Source organism: Bos javanicus, chromosome 20, assembly GCF_032452875.1.
Source record: "Bos javanicus breed banteng chromosome 20, ARS-OSU_banteng_1.0, whole genome shotgun sequence".
Classification (NCBI taxonomy): domain Eukaryota; kingdom Metazoa; phylum Chordata; class Mammalia; order Artiodactyla; family Bovidae; genus Bos; species Bos javanicus.
The window spans coordinates 34,752,445-34,769,054 of NC_083887.1; the positions used below are offsets into that span (position 1 = coordinate 34,752,445).

The 16,610-nt window shown below is 42.2% G+C and overlaps 1 long non-coding RNA gene and 1 pseudogene across 1 annotated transcript in view; one reads left to right on the forward strand and one right to left on the reverse strand.

Moving 5' to 3' along the window:
* The first annotated feature begins 1,147 nt into the window (after positions 1–1,147).
* On the forward strand, positions 1,148–1,326 carry LOC133233828 (U2 spliceosomal RNA; annotated as a pseudogene).
* Positions 1,327–6,183: 4,857 nt separating this feature from the next.
* The window catches only part of LOC133233355 (uncharacterized), a 41,811-nt gene continuing 31,384 nt past the window's right edge, over positions 6,184–16,610 (reverse strand). Inside the window, exon 3 of the long non-coding RNA XR_009731689.1 lies at positions 6,184–7,312. This is a non-coding gene — a long non-coding RNA (uncharacterized LOC133233355). The remainder of the gene's footprint in view (positions 7,313–16,610) is intronic.

The following is a 16,610-nucleotide window of genomic DNA, read 5'->3' on the forward strand; positions in this document are numbered from 1 at the left end:
GGACGTTTTATTTGTGAATGCAAATTGGAGTTAATTAACATATTATGACTGAAGATCTTAATTTCTGAAATAAGACTTAAGAGATTGGGGGTCTCATTTTATAAAATTAGAATGACCAGAAATGTCATTATGCTTGATAGTTTTCTTCCACAGGCAGGAAAACAATATCTTCCCCAATGAGTTCATCTTAAAGTGGCAATCAAACAAAAATGCCTTTTAATGATAAGCCCATAAACTAGACTTGTTTACAGAACCAGTTAAAAATGATTATAGGACAGAGTTGATCCCACCCCCATTTTAATGTCCCGGGCAGGTCTTCACACAGAGCTGAAAGGTAGCCATACACTGTGGTCAGGGGAACAGTGATAAATAGAAGGATCCAGGGAGGATCTGGAAGGTTGGTGTATGTTTGCTTGTTTGGTGTCTTTTAGTTTTTCCTTGGGCTTCCCTGGTGGCTCAGTGGTAAAGAATCTGCCTGCCAATGTGGGAGACATGTGTTCGATCAAGAAAATCCCCTGGAGAAGGAAATGGCAACTCACTCCAGTATTTTCGCCTGGGAAATCTCATGGACAGAGGAGCCTGGTGGGCAACAGTCCATAGGGTAGCAAAAGAGTCAGACACCACTTAGCGACTAAACAAAAACAACAAAATTTCCCTTGCAGAAGATTCTTGCAGAGCATTCAGCCTAGGAAGTCTTTTGATTTCACCACATGGCAGAATTCTGCATAAACTCCACTTACTACAGTAAAAAGAAGTCTATCTTATGTATTCACACCATACACATGATATAGCTATATATCATACCATATACCCATCTCTCTCTCCTATTTATATTTGTTTATAGGAAAATGAACCCTAGCCCTAAAAGTCCTTCTGTTTGCTTTCTTTAATTTTTTGGGAGGGGAGAGTAGTTTGTATCCTTTCAAAATATCAAGTTGGTCCTTATTTGCTTCTCTCAGCAAGACCATTCACAACTCAATAATGGGAAACACAGTCACAGAACAAGAAAGAAAAGAAAAATTAAACTCAGGAGAAAAAAGATATGGATTCATAAGACCAAAACAATAGGCATTCTAAAACAACCCAGCATTGATTAGGTGCAGCAGGAAATAGGGCTGGAATAATGGCTCAAGAATTACAGGAAAGAATCCCTTCCAGGTCTTTTAGCTAAGAGCAAGTATAGTATCTGTTCTTACCAGCTGTATCATCTATCTGAGGACAATACAGTAAATGGAACAAATTTTTGGAGCAGGGAATTGGAATAGGAGCTTACTTAACTTCTCTCTACACATACACCTGGTATTCTCCAGAAATGGTGCAACTCCCTGTCATAACAACAGTTGCAAAATGTAGATTTTGCCTTCCTCACATTTTTTAATTTCTTTGTTCCTCTTCAGCACTTGCAAGTGAGGTATTAATTTTTCTCTGGAGGTTTCATGCAGCTTTGGCTCCACCCACTATACTGTCACAGGGAGGATTTGGTTTCTTTTTCCTCCCTTTTTGGCCTCACATCTGTGACTTGGGGGCTTCCCAGGCAGTACTAGTGGTAAAGAACCCACCTGCCTACAGATGCAGGAGATGTAAGAGATGAGGATTTGATCCCTGGGTGGGAAAGATCCCCTGGAGGAGGGCATGACAACCCACTCCAATAATCTTGCCTGGAAAATCCCATGGACAAAGGAGCCTAGGAGTCCACAGTCCTAAGGGTCGCAAAGAGTCTGACCCGACTGAAGCAACTTAACATGCACGCATGACTTGGAGCCCATGGGTTGCTTTCTTTTGAGTATGGCATTGACCTCCATGGATTTTTAACCAAGTGTTTGGTGAGTATCTTCATTATTACCACCCTTTGGTTTTATTTGGTTTAGTTGCTAAATTGCGTCTGACTGTTGCTGACCCCATGTATTATAGCCTGCCAGGCTCCTCTGTCCATGTTATTCTCCAGGCAAGAACACTGGAGTGTGTCACCATTTCCTTCTCCAGGGGATCTTCCCAACCCAGGAATCGAACCCGGGTCTCCTACACTGCAGGCAGATTCTTTACTGACTGAGCTACGAGGGAAGCTCTCTGCCACTGCTCTCATTGACCCAAGGCCTTTATTTCAGTAGCTCTCAGAGCAGCAGCAACCCCAAATCCAAGAATTAGTTTTACCCATTTTGTGTTAGATGGCATCTCTAGGTAACCAGTGCTTCAGCTACCTTCCAGGCTCCATGCTCTTCACCAATTCAAGCCTGACCATCAGATGTTTACACCTTCAATGGTCTGCCCCTTCCATCTTGCCCTTCTGGGTACCCTATGCCTATGGTCACAAGGAGCCAGGCTCTCCCAACCCTTTCACTTTTCCAGTCTCTTACCCCATAAGGCTCTCTATATTCTCTTGGACATCTTCTTCAACCCTGCTCAGAATTCTGAAATCTTGTTCTTCATCCACTCTATTCTCAACTTCCTTCTCTTAAAAAAAAAAAGAAAGAAAGAAAAGAGTTACAGGAATAAAATATCTGAGAACCCTGTTTCCTTGGGGTTTTAGGAAGCATTTCTAATGAGCTGTTTTATTCATAAAATAATTCATAACAGTTTATCTGAACAGTGCCTGATAGTCTTCTGGAAAAAATGTCTAATTCTATCCCTTGACCCACAGGGGAAGAGCTTGCATGTCATAAAAATTGAAGGGAGGCTTGTGCATTTCTGGATCCAACAAAAACAAGAGTGGCATTGATTAGTGTTGGCCCAGGTTTCCACCTTCTTACAGACAACACTAAGGTGCGTTTACTCATTTATGGCTTAGTAAGAGACAAGAGTTGAAGTCAATGGTAGTTTAGAGGAAAAGCTCAGTTTCCAGCCCATTACTAGCTGGGTGATGGCAACAAAGTCATTTAACCTCTCTAGGCCTCAGTGTCCTTACTTTAAAGCAAAACTGATACCAGCCCTAACCTCATAGGAGTTTTATGAAGATTCAACAAGCTAATGTTGATGTGGTGACCACGGTAAAGAACTGCTCATCTTTTATGTTGTGTGAATTACTGATGAATAACCCCAGCTTTTGTTGTTTGGGATCCACTATCATTTATTCCCACAAGGCTGCTCCCAGTTAACAGTCAAGCACAACACTGGCACCAATGCAGATCACTTGAGCTATAAGACCTCTGGCCCACAAAGGTGACTTTGGCTTAAAGACTCCCATTGACTTGGCAGAACAGTTCTTGGAATTGCATTGCAGCTTGAAAAAATCTCTTTCTATCCAGTCTTCCATCCTCCCTATCTTCTTCCACAAGCGTCAGATAATCACTGTGGTAAGAAGACTCCTGCCACTTTCTTCAACCTCCTCTTGTTTACCTTTCACATGTTTTTACCCACAATAAGCCTTTTTGTTTTTATCCAATCTTAGTGTATACAAGCACAGTTGGTAAAAATCAACATCTAGTGTACAAAGATACACAAACATATACAGTTATCTCTGATATGTAGTACTTGCTCTGTAAATAGCACTTTTATTATTAACAAATAGAGTGATTGGTAGCATAAACTTGGGAATTCAGAAAAAGGAAAAATCATTTCAAACCAAGACATTCAGAAAGATTTTGTAGGTAAGATAGATTTAGAGCTAGCTGGAAGAATCTCTAAAGTAAGATTTGTTCGAGATGGGGGTCTAGGAGAAAGAGGAGATAATAAAAGAAACACAGAGGGACTTACTCAGTGATCTAAGTGGTTAAAACTCTGCCTTCTAATGCAGGGAATGTGAGTTCAATCTCTGATCAGAGAACTAAGATCCCACATGCCATGGGGTGCAGCCAAAAGGAAAAAGAAACACAGAGAGTGGCTGGGAAATGGAGATGCTTCTAGATTGGCAGGAGTGTAGGGAACATGTGCTGTTGTAATTCTGTGTAAGTCTAGAAAAGTAGGTTGAGGATAAATTGGAGTGGAGTTGTATGAGCCAGTTGTGCTGTTGCACCAAGCAAACCCCAAATCTCAGTGGCTTACGACAACAGACATTTGTTTCTCATTTGTGTTGCATATTGGTGGCTCTTATGGCTCCATATCATATGTCTTCTCAACTTATTCTTTGACTCAGCCTGAAAGATCTGTTCTTCCTTGAGAAACCTGGTTTCCCCAAGGCAAAGGACTGGCAGAAACATATGATGTCTTTCGAAGCTTCTGCCAGAGACAAGACCTATGTCATGTCTGCTCGTATTCTATTGCCCAAAATAAGTCATATGGCCACGCCTGACATCAGTAGAACAAGGGATACCCCTCCAACGCAGGAGACACTAAAAGTTACATTGCTGTGGATGAGGATATATAGTCCTCTCTCAGGAAAGAGGGCTAAATAGTTGATAACAAGAAATTGTTCTACCACAGGTGAGAAATTATTCAGTTGACCATACATCAACATTTAATATCTTGTAGCAGGCCAGTGAGATCATCAGGGTTGCCTGGATATGAGATGAAATGAAGGAGTAGAGAAGAGAGTAAGACTGTATTGAACCAGGTAGGAGACACAGACAGGCAGGCTAATGTCATGACAGCTGGTATTGACTGTGGCTTCTCTTCTGGGACTCAACTCTCTTGTCTTTGTTCTGAGACCTACACAAGAGGATGGAGAGGAAAGTCACCTGTTAGGACAAGGAACAATGAAGTCACTTTCTAAGTATCTAGATAAAGAGGGATGTAGGGCCAATTCTCAGGATAGGCCTCAGAAAACTGTGAAAGAGAAATCAGATTTATCTTCAGAGCCCACTCTCCTTGTACCTCTCCTTTCACAGGACCCCAGTTTCCATCCGTATGGAACAAGCCCCAGCTCACAGTGCTCTCCTTTGTCCCCAAGATGCCCAGGTGTCCCCACCTGTGATCCCTCACAGGCCCTCCCACACCCTCCCAAGTGACTCCCACTGCCTCTGGCCTGACCCTTCTGCTTCAACCCACCTTCTTCCAAGAACAACTTCCCAATCACTAATGTCATCCCATCCTCAGGGCCTGGCTAGGCAACTGGCTAGCTGTTCCCTTCAAAAACACAGTTCAGTATAAAACATTACTTTACTACTAATTTTTTTTTAATTTATTTTATTTTATTTTTTAACGTTACAATATTGTATTGGTTTTGCCATATATCAACATGAATCCGCCACAGGTATACACGTGTTCCCCATCCTGAACCCTCCTCCCTCCTCCCTCCTCTCTCCCCATACCATCCCTGCGGGTTGTCCCAGTGCACCAGCCAGGTGGACAACTTCACCTCCAAAAAGCAGTCTCCTATATAAGCCAGTTGAAGAAGATATTCTTAAGCAAGGAAACCAGTTAGAAGCAGTTCTGAAACCAGATCACACAGGCAAGTTCTCAGTGTGTTAGCATCCTAGCACCCCATCTTGGCCCCTTCTTAGCAGACTATGTGGAGCGCATCACATATAATTTCTTGGTCTGCACAGGGTACAGTTAGATGATGTCAAACATTGCCTTGTATTATCCTGCATATATGCGTGCATGCTAAATCACTTCAGTCATGTCCGACTCTGTGCGACTCTATGGATTGTAGCCCACCAGGCTCCTTTATCCATGGGATTCTCTAAGCAAGAATACTGGAGTCAGTTGCCATGCCCTTCTCCAGGGGATCTTCCTGACCCAGGGACTGAACTCTCATCTATTACATCTTCTGCATTAGCAGGTGGGTTCTTTACCACTAGCACCACCTGGGAAGCCCATCCTACAAATGCATTTTAATGAGAGTAGCAGCTTCAGAGCCAGGGACCAAGGCCTGAACATTCCAGAACCTATTAAACAGTATAACCTAATATAATGATCATGCTGTGTGCTACAAAACTGCTGAAGGGTGGCAGTTCTCTTGCTGTAATCTTCACACACATGGACAAACTTTTTGTCACTATTTTTGATGGGAATAGAAAGGAAGGTCATGCTAGAGAAAAAGGTGACTCCCTGATCTGCCCATGATCCTTCCTGGTGGCTCAGTGGTAAAGAATCCACTTGTCAATGCAGGAGACATGAGTTCAAGCCCCAGGTCAGGAAGATCCCCTGAAGTAGGAAATGGCCACCCACTCTAGTATCTTTGCCTGGGAAATCCTATGGACAGAGGAGCCTAGAGGGTTACTGTCCATGGGATCGCAAAGAGTTAGACATGACTGAGCAACTGAACAACAGACGAGCACCGGTTTATTAAGTATGTGTGGGCTCATCTTGAGATGCAGGATCCTTTTCATCCACCAGAACATCAGAGTGCTGGTTGAGACCATTCAATATTCAAAAAAATAAATCAATCAACTCAATGATTCTAACATCTGCCCCTTGGGTGAATAAATAACCCGGCACCTTCTCACCAGTGGCATCAGGTCACAGGGTAATCTTCAGTACACCATCTCCCACAGGCACAGAGGAGAGGCAAAAGCCTTCTCCCACCACAGCTTCCAGATTTTCCGCTCTCAACAAGCAGTGCGTCCAGTTGGACCTGAAAATACATCGCCTGCTGCCAGTTGCTCCTGAGCCACCTCTGAAGTCGAGGGCCAGCTCTCCACTGAGCAAGGCTGAAAGCAAGTCACTTGGAGGCCTGTTTCCTCCGCAGCCCCACTGCCACATCGGTGCCCCCCCCACCCCCGCCCCCGTGCCTGGGACTCCGTGGGACTCCTGGCACCAGATTCCCTTCCACAGCGGAGCCGGTCAGTCACCGCTCCTACCAACGGTGAGTTAAAAGGCATCTGTTTATGAATAAATTTTGCCAAATGTGAGTGGAGTGCGGCGACGGAAGAGGGCAAGACAGGGAAAGTTGTGCTGAGAGACACTGGGAGGCTTGGGGCTGACTTGGCAGATGACAGGTTTTGTTACAGATTTTTAAAATAATGTTGCTTTAAGAACAGAATAGAAAGCCAAGCCAAGAAACATCAACAGTAAGTTTTCTTCCTTTCCACCCCCCACCCCCACCCCCTCCCGCAAAAGATATGCTGAAGCCAGGTTTAATTTTATGTCAGGAAAGAATTCCCTCCTGAGACTTCCCTGGCTGTGGTTCAGTTGAGGATAATGTTTTCCAGCCATGTTTCCAGAGTCTCTCAAAGACTGAAAGGAAAACGGGCAATCTCGAAGCCTTTGCTTTGAAGCAGCAGGGGGCGCTGTTATGATAAAGAAACCGCGGGTGGTTTCTTCTTGGACGGAGGTGATGACTGAAATTCCGGCAAGGTTCTCTACCTTTTCTTTTCAGGACCAGGGAGTACCTAAAGAATAAAATATTTACAGATGCTAGCAAATTTTATGCCTCTGATTTTAATGCAAAGACTTCATGTTATATTTTACATCAAAAGGGAAGAAGTTCCAGCATCTGCAAGACATAAAAGTATTTCATGATTACTTCCATCACCGTGTAATAAAGCATATCTCATACAGTTATTGCAGTCCCAAAGTCCCCGATAGAAGTGGATGTTTAGAATTGGACTTCCAAGGCATAACAAAGAGCCATTGTAACCACCTTGCCAAAATCCACCTACCCTTACCATAGAAGATATATCAATGCTGCCCAGACTACTTCTCTCCAGTAATACTGGTTTTTAAATTATTTGGCCCATTTAAAAATTAAGGGAGAGGTTGGGAGGCCACACTCACTGATTATCATTAGAAACAATATTTGCTCTGTTTCTTACCAGGTTGTTTTAAGGTCCTACATTAAAACACACAGTGGGACTTCACACACAGTCAAGGAGTAAATGACTGTTACTACACATATACTGTACTACCTGTAACTGTGTTATTATGAATGTTAATGCATTTTAGCTAATTCTCATGGCCCCCTACCTCTGATTACTTATTTCATTCTAGCATCAACAGAATCCTTATGCATAGAACCTTCTGGAGCTAAAATTCTACAGTATCTCATACACATTTCTGTCAGTGTTACTTATACATTGTTAAGAATATCCCCAGGAGTAGTAAAATAGGCTTCTAGGGGAGTTAGTTAAGGGAATGCTGAAGTTCAGGGAAACAGTCCCAGAGAAGAGGGAGGTGATGGGGAATTGGCTGGAACATAAAGGATTTAACAGGAGAAGAAGCATCATTCATGGAGGAAGCTGAAAAATCAGAAGACCTCTCCAAACATGTATATAGGTAATATAATACCCCCAAGGGCTTTCCTGATGTCTCAGAGGGTTAAGAATCCACCTGCAGTGCAGGAGTCCTGCGTTTGATCCCTGGGTTGGGAAGATCCCCTGGAGGAGGGCATGGCAACCCACTCCAGTATTCTTGTCTGGAGAATCCCCATAGACAGAGGAGCCTGGTGGGCTACAGTCCATGGGGTTGCAAATAGGCAGAAAGGACTGAGCAACTAAGCAGAGTACAGCACATACGACTTCAAAGACTAATATTATATGGTGCAAGGAATTCTATTACAGCAGAGTGCCTCAGATTTTCAGAGTGAATATGGGAGGATGACCTGAGAAAGCAAGAAATTGGTCAGAAAATAGACTTAGACTAATAAGGGACTGGCAGGAACAGAGTCTACAAACAAGAACGATGCAATATATATATATATGTATATATGTGTGTGCACGTGTGTGTGTGTGTATTGCTTATGGCAACTCCAATATTCTTGTGTGTGTGTGTGTGTGTGTGTGTATTGCTTATGGAAACCCCAGTATTCTTGTCTGGGAAATCTCATGAACAGAGGAGCCAGGTGGGCTGCAGTCCATGGGGTTGCAAAGAGTCACACACAACTTAGTGACTAAACAAACCACAAACAACAGAGGTGTGAAATTGTTGAGGGAACAGAGACAGAGTTAGAAGTAGCTCAAACATGGCCTAGTCTTCCCTCAGAAGAATTGTGAGAGAAATTACTCTTAATATTCTCTAGTATCATGAAATACTTTGCATTTCTGCTCTAGAGAGAACAAACATATCAGCTATTTCCAAACATGGATGGCTTACATAATATATCTCCTAATATATGAATCAGCAGAGTTCTCAATGGTTCTGGAAAGTTTCAGATCATCCTGAAACTGGTTAGCTACTCATTCTAAACTGATCTGAGTAGGAGCTGCCATACATCTTCACTTCATTTTTATATTGTGAGCCCCTTTGGGTCAGAACAAGACTGCATTTCTGCACGCCCTCCATGGGTACCTCTGACCATGTTCTGATCCCCAGAGGGTTCAGTAGGGACATTAGTGAATGGTGCTACCTGTCATATTTAGTGATAAATCAGTGAAGGAAGATTTGCTTTGATATCAGTTTGGGGTTGAATTTTGGTTGAACTTTGTGCACAGCGTCTATGAATTTAAATGAGTTTCCACATGAACCTACTTTAGAAAGCAGTGCTAACTCAACAAGAAACATAAATCCTTTGTGTTTCTCAATCATTCGTCCCAATTGTACAATATCAAGTATTAATTCTCTACTGGGTAGTAGGTTTCCTCTGGTATCCGAGGCAATGTCATAGTTTTCCAGTTGTTTTCAGATATTAAGGGCTTCCCTGATAGCTCAGTTGGTAAAGAATCCTCCTGCAATGCAGGAGATCCCAGTTCGATTCCTGGGTTGGGAAAATCTGCTGGAGAAGGGATAAGCTACCCACTCCAGTATGGCAACCCACTCCAGTACCCTTGCCTGGAAAATCTCATGGACAGAGGAGCCTGGTGAGCTGCAGTCCACGGAGTCACAAAGAGTCAGACATTACTGAGTGACTTCACTTTCACTTTCCAGTGCGCTTGGGCTTCCCTTGTGGCTCAGCTGGTAAAGAATCCGCCTGCAGTGTGGGAGACCTGGGTTCAATCCCTGAGTTGGGAAGATGCCCTGGAGAAGAGAAAGGCTACCCACTTCAGTATTCTGGCCTAGAAAATTCCATGGACTGTATAGTCCATTGGGTCACAAAGAGTCGGACGCAACTGAGCGACTTTCACTTTCAGATATTAAGCCGCAGTCCAGCCATTCATTTATAGTTTATCTTCACCTTCTACCCACTGCCAATCCAAGTATGAACTGGTGCCCTATCTGAGGCCTATTTCAAGGGTACCACCACCTTGTGTCCCCCTTCTAGGATTACCCTTCAGGGGTGTTGAGCTGAGAGGTGCACAAGGAATTGGAAGAACACCAAGCCAACCAGATACCACCATAATGTCTCTGTCCTCATGAGTGCTCCTTCTCTGGACACAGCCTGGCCATTGATGTCCACTGTGAGGCAGGCTCCAAATTCTGACTCTGGGGGCTAGAGGTATGAGTTCTTTGAGATCCAACGATTTGAGAAGTTGGAAATCCATTTTCAGCTCTTGTCACTGGCCATGCACTCCATTGTCTTCTGTAGCTGGAGTGTGGTGGGGAAACTGTCTTGGAATTGGGGCGACTCAACCTCAAATTCATTCAAACCCGCATCCACTTGACCCACAGAAATTTCCTTTCTTGGCCATTAAACTGAGTGCCCCAACACTGTCCCCTCCCTCTAGCCCTTTCACCAAGACTCATCTTCCCTGCTCCCATGATAAATTCAAGTTCTTTTCCTCAGCAAATGCCCAGCTGGAGGACCAAAGGATACAACAGTCTTTATGAACAATTCTCTTAGAATCCCTAAGGAGGTTTTTAGGGATAAAGGCCAGGTATCCCGATTTCCATTCCCCATGAGAAGGGAGTTGCCTCTCATCTCATACACACTCTATTCTACTGACCTTGGGTTTACCTCCTCACTCCCTAGCTGCCAGTTTTTTAGCGTGGCAATGTAGCAGAGGGCTTCCCAGGTGGCTCAGTGGTAAAGAATCTGTCTGTAAAGCAGGAGACACAGGTTTGATTCCTGGGTCAGGAAGATTTCCCCAGGAGAAAGATATGGCAATCCCTTCCAGTACTCTTGCCTGGGAAATCCCATGGACAGAGGAGCCTGGTGGGCTACAGCCTTTGAGGTCGCAAGAGTTGTACATGGCTTGGTGACTAAAGAACAACAAAATGTAGCAGATGGAGGCTGGTAGTAGCTGGCCACACTTATCACCTCTTAGGAATGTTGAGTCTGACTCCAGTGTCTGTCAGTACAGTTACTGAGTTCTTTCTCTGTCCTTTCCCTTGAGTCTTAGTTGCCAATCTCGGTTGTCCCACTGATAGAACAAAATGGAAGTAAACAAAGTTCTTTGGAAGAAAGAAAGTATAGAGTAAACATAAATACTTAGGACAGCTATTTGGAATCATTTGGGCCATTCTTAAGAGTTTTCATTATTACCTATTACAATAGCTTCATTTTCATTTAACCAATAAGAACCAAATGTTTATCACAAGTCAGACATAATGATAGACTTTGACACTGCAGAAGAGAAGACATAGCCCCTGCTCTTTCAGAGTCCTTCACTATTGTGTAATATTTACAACACAGCATCCTGATGCTAGTGTGAAGATAGGTTAAAGCCGCTAACAGCAGACAGAGGACATGCTTCTCCAGAAGTCGGGGTAGATTTCAAAGAAGAGGCATTATCTGATGTGGCTCTTGAAAAATGAAAGCCATCAGTCATTAGGTAGGAAAAAGAAAATAGGGGAAAACATCTCAAAGAGAGATAATGATGGCATGTGCAATGACAAAGACTCAGCACATACGCCTTTGGAGGGTGTGCTAAGTCGCTCAGTCGTGTCTGACTCTGTGGCTCTATGGACTGGGGCCTGCTAGGCTCCTCTGCCAGTGGGATTTCCCAGGCAAGAGTACTAGAGTGGGTTGCCATGTCTTCCTCCAGGGGATCTTCCCCACCCAAGGATGTTCCCCAAACTCTCATCTCCTATGTTTTCTGCAATGGCAGGTGGATTCTTAACCACTAGTGCCACCTGAGAATCCTTTGGGGTGGAGTGACGCCAAAAGATGGGCCTAGCAGAGCCACTTGAATCTAAACTGCAGGTGGCTTTAGATTGTCTGTTAAGGAGTTTCGGGTTTTTCTGCATGTGAAATGGGGAATATCAAAGGTTTTAAAGCAAAGGGCCAAGTCAAAGAATGTCGTGTTCATAAGTCTCTGACCTCAAAGTAGACTAGGATAAGAAAACAAGGAGTTAGGAAACAGTTGTGATCACCTGGAGGGAATTGATGAGTGCCTGAACTCCGTGTACAGTGTCAGGAAGAAAGAGAAGGAACAGATAGGAGAAAACTTTCAGAGAAGAATGGAATTGAGAATGACTCAGTGATTTTAAGCTTGGGTGTCTGGGTACATGGAAATAGTCTGCTAAGATAAGGAGGAGCACAGGAAGATCTGGCTGAGGAGGAGATAAGGGTGCAGTTGGGGACATGTTACACTGGAGATGAACTGTGGGAAAGCTAGGAGGTATTTGGGCAGGAGTTCAGGAGAAAAGTCTAGGTTAAATGTGGGAATAATTGGTGAGCAGACGAGGCTTGAGCCTAGCTGAGTGACTGTGAGAATATCCAGTGAGAATATGTAGAAAGAGAGCAAGATGCAAAGGATAGAACATTTAAAGGGCCACAAGGAGTGAGAAGGGAGTTCTGGAAAAGGGTTAAGAAAAAAATCATTAAGAGAAGAAATCAGGACACAGCCTCTCTCAAAAGGGAAGGCCAGGGGAATGTCAAACAAGACAGAAGTAGTTCCAGTGTTAGATGTTAGATAAAAGTATGCAGAATAAAAACCAAAAAGAAATGGTTATGAGATAAAGAACTTGCAAAGTACTGGGGTGATGCTAACTTTAAGCAGACCATGTTTTTCTTATGTTTAGATAATTGAAAGGAATATCTTAAAATAGGTGTTTTAGAGAACTTTTAGCTGTCTCTTGGATCAGAAATCTCTGGAAATGCTGATTTTTCCATAGACCATGAAATGTGCTTATATCCTTACATTTTTTTCTTTAGGATAAACATTTTTTTAGCAAATAAGCAAAAAAAGGCATTTTTTTTGTTTGTTTGTTTTGAAGGGGTAAACTATATATGAAAATGGCCATAACTGAAAGAGTTGGAAGTGATAACAGCAATTTTTCTCTGTAGGAAAGGAAATAACTTAGATTCAGGAAAAGTAGCTTGCTGACAAGGCAGTCAGTCACATGGCTCCCTGAAGGAAGTTAAGAGACTGGTTTTTTAAGGTCATAGTTCTATGAAAAGTGAAGTTGAGGTTCACATGAATAAAGTTTTCTTTGGTTATAATGAGTGGACGGTCAAAAAAAAAAAAAAATCCAGCAGAAACACAAAAGGCTGAGGTAGTAATGCCTCTCTCCATTCTACAAGCTTAGAAATGTCAAGTCAGATTATTTGCTGAAAGAGTAAACATCTTGAAATATGGTAAGAAAATGCATAAGTAGAATTTATTTAACATTCTATTTCCATTCTATGCATGTAAATGCATATTTTCTTGAACAAAACATCAAAAGTAAAACTTTTGCAAAAATATAGCATTCTCCTTTTGTGAAGTCTTGGATCAAAGGCTCATCATATAAATATACATTATGTTTTCTTATATTCGTGTAATTCCCTGGTGGCTTAGACGGTAAAGCGTCTGCCTACAATGTGGGAGACCAGGGTTCAATTCTTGGGTTGGGAAGATCTCCTGGAGAAGGAAATGGCAACCCACTCCAGTATTCTTGCTTGGAAAATCCCATGGATGGAGAAGCCTGGTAGGCTACAGTCCATGGGGTCGCAAAGAGTCGGACACGACTGAGCAACTTTACTTTCTTATATCCATAGATAACACATTGTCAAATAAAAATGATACCTTTAGGTTATTGCTACTTAAGACAGTATCTTGTGATATATATGGACTTAAAGAGGATGGAGGAGAACGGAGATATTGATAAAATTAATTAAATGCCTACTGCAGGCATGTGCTGAAAATTCTGGTAATATTCATGACAAGCTCTGTGAGTTGTGTCCAGTGCTCAAAGAGTTTGGGTGTACTCCACTTTGGCACAGGTCTTTTAAGCTCCCCAAGCCTTACTCTGTTTATTCAGTCATAATGCAATTTTCAAAGACGATGAACCCATTCTCATTTTGAGTCAGGGATAACTGGGATCTAAGAATAAATAGGGGCTTCCCTTGTGGCTCAGCTAATAAAGAATCCACCTGCAATGCAGGAGACCTGGATTCAATCCCTGGGTTGGGAAGCTCCCCTGAAGAAGGGAAAGGCTACCCACTCCAGTATTCTGGCCTAGAGAATTCCATGGACTGTATAGTCCATGGGGTCGCAAAGAGTCGGACACGAGTGAGTGACTTTCATTTCACTTCAAGAATAAATAGAGATGGACAAATTAAAAGATTATCTTGGCACCTCACTATGGATTGCTTTGTCTCTCCAGGTTTCATCTCTTGACTCTCTTTTGGAAAGCAAGCCTGTTTAATAGTCATAAAGACACGGGAGTCTACCTAGATAATTTGCCTTTTCCTTGAATTGTACATTCTTTTATAACCTCAGAGATTTATCTATGCCTGCATTCTACCCAATGTGGAATCTGTCTGACACTGTGAAGCATCTGAATCAAATATCTAGGCCTAATCACCACACAGACTTGAGTTCCAATACCAGCCCACTTTCACCAATTAGCTGTATACTGAGGCAAGTTGGTTAACCATTTAAAGTAAAATTGGGATGATTAAAATTCCTTCTTTGGGGGACTAGTATCAAGACTAAATGTGATACTATTTTTTATAACATACTTGGTATAGTGCTCTGACCTTAAATGATAGTTGGGAGAAAAACAGACTGGGGTTCTTTCGGTTACCTGGAGCTTATCTTTTTTAACTATTTATTTTGTATTCAGGTATAGCTGATTAACAATGTTATGACAGTCTCAGGTAACATCAAAGGGATTCAGCCATGCATATGCATGTATGTATCTTCCCCCAAACTCCCTTCCCATCCAGACTGCCTGGAATTTGTATTTTAAATAACAGTCTTTCCCATTTTCAAAATGTCATCATGTTATAATGCCTTTCCATCGATCAAGCCAAAATCTATCTTATTCTTAATTTTTCCCACTAATTCTGTCCTCTGGAACGCCATGAAATAAATCCAGTTTTCAAATATTTCCATTTCATTCAATACTGAACTGTCCATTGTTGAGGAACCAAATGAGCAAGACATAATTTTAGGCTCAAGTAATATCAGGTAATAGAGGAAAGAAGATACATAGACAAATAATATACCTTCACAGTACACTATTTAAAGTGTGTAGGGGTCCAGAAATATACAGTGTGCATTCAATTATTATACAAACAGAATATGCATAAAGGACAGGAAGAAATTAATTATTGGAACACAAAGATAGAGATGAAGCCTGTGCTTGAAAAAAATTTGTGGGAGAGGAGTTGTGCTATGCTCTGAAGGATGTGTAAGACACAGGAGCATCCTGAAGGAAACTGCATGTGCAGAAACACGCAGGCAATGTTCAGAAAGCAAGGGGCCACGCAGTGGACAATAGGCATGACTCTGTGGTGTCAAGCGATATTGTGGTCTATATATGCACGAAACATCAGGGTAACCTGAACCAAACCAATGCTTCTCGTATAACTGTTATAGTTAGTAACACAGTCATCATTGTGTATTTTCTTCATCCATCAGTATTCACAGTACAAAGCTAACATAGATAGTCACTGAAAATCATTCATGTTAAAAAAAAAATCTTACATGAAAAGTTCGGGACATACCAGGTCTAAGTACAGAGTAATGAGTAGAAGTGAGCCATTTTTTTTTTTTTTTCCCAGCTGGCATAGTTGCCTCCCTTCCCCTTTCATTTATTCAAGGACACCATGCTGGAAATTTGCCCAGATTAACTTTCTCCTTACTTCTACAGCTTTCTCATTAACCAAACAGATATGCTGTGACTTCTCCCAGTCTGGAAAACAGTTCACCTCAACACTGCTTCTACCTCCAACCAACTACTTTCTACAGGGGGAAAAAAAAAAAAATCTTAGGAAAGAAAATGGTGTATGTATATGGTTTCCATTTCCTGTTCGAGTTTTTTTTTTTCCACTGTGGGTTTTGCCTTCAACACACATCTGCTGTCTGACTGCATATCACGACACGTACCACTACCATTCTAGCCCAAGGCATTGTCATGTCTTTTGGATCCCAACAGTTTCTGACATGGTCTTCCCATTTTGGGTTTTTTTGTTTTGTTTTGTTTTGTTTTTTGCCATTAGTTTGCTCCACTTTATTTCCAACGTAGCATCTGGACGTGATTCTGCTCAAGCATATGTCAGATCATGTCATTCCTCTGCTCAGAACCCACTGAAGCTTTCCATCCCATTCAGAGTGGAGAGTGGCATTCTCTCCACAGTAATCTCTCAGGACCCATGCTCTCCAGCCTCATGCTTCCATACCATTCCTTGAGCTTCCCAGACTTGTCTCATTTCAAATAACTGTGTGCCATATGCTTACTTATCTGCTGGCAAGTTTTCTGTTTTCAGAATGATTTCTATTGCTTGTAATAGGTTGGTCTACAGTGAAAACTAGTTCTCTTTGTGATTTGAAAACACCGTCTACAAACTCCATTATTAAAACACATTTATTTTTTAAAGTGTATCCCTAATGCTTTACTAATTTTTTATCATGTGGACCCTTTTCAGCTTTCATCCTCTTAAATTATCTTTATTGTTGTACATGCCTAACACCTCCCTTCTACTTGAAGGTCTCTCCCACTTTTTCTTCAGAAGTACTGGTCCTTGGAAATAGGTCCACCCTCCATGA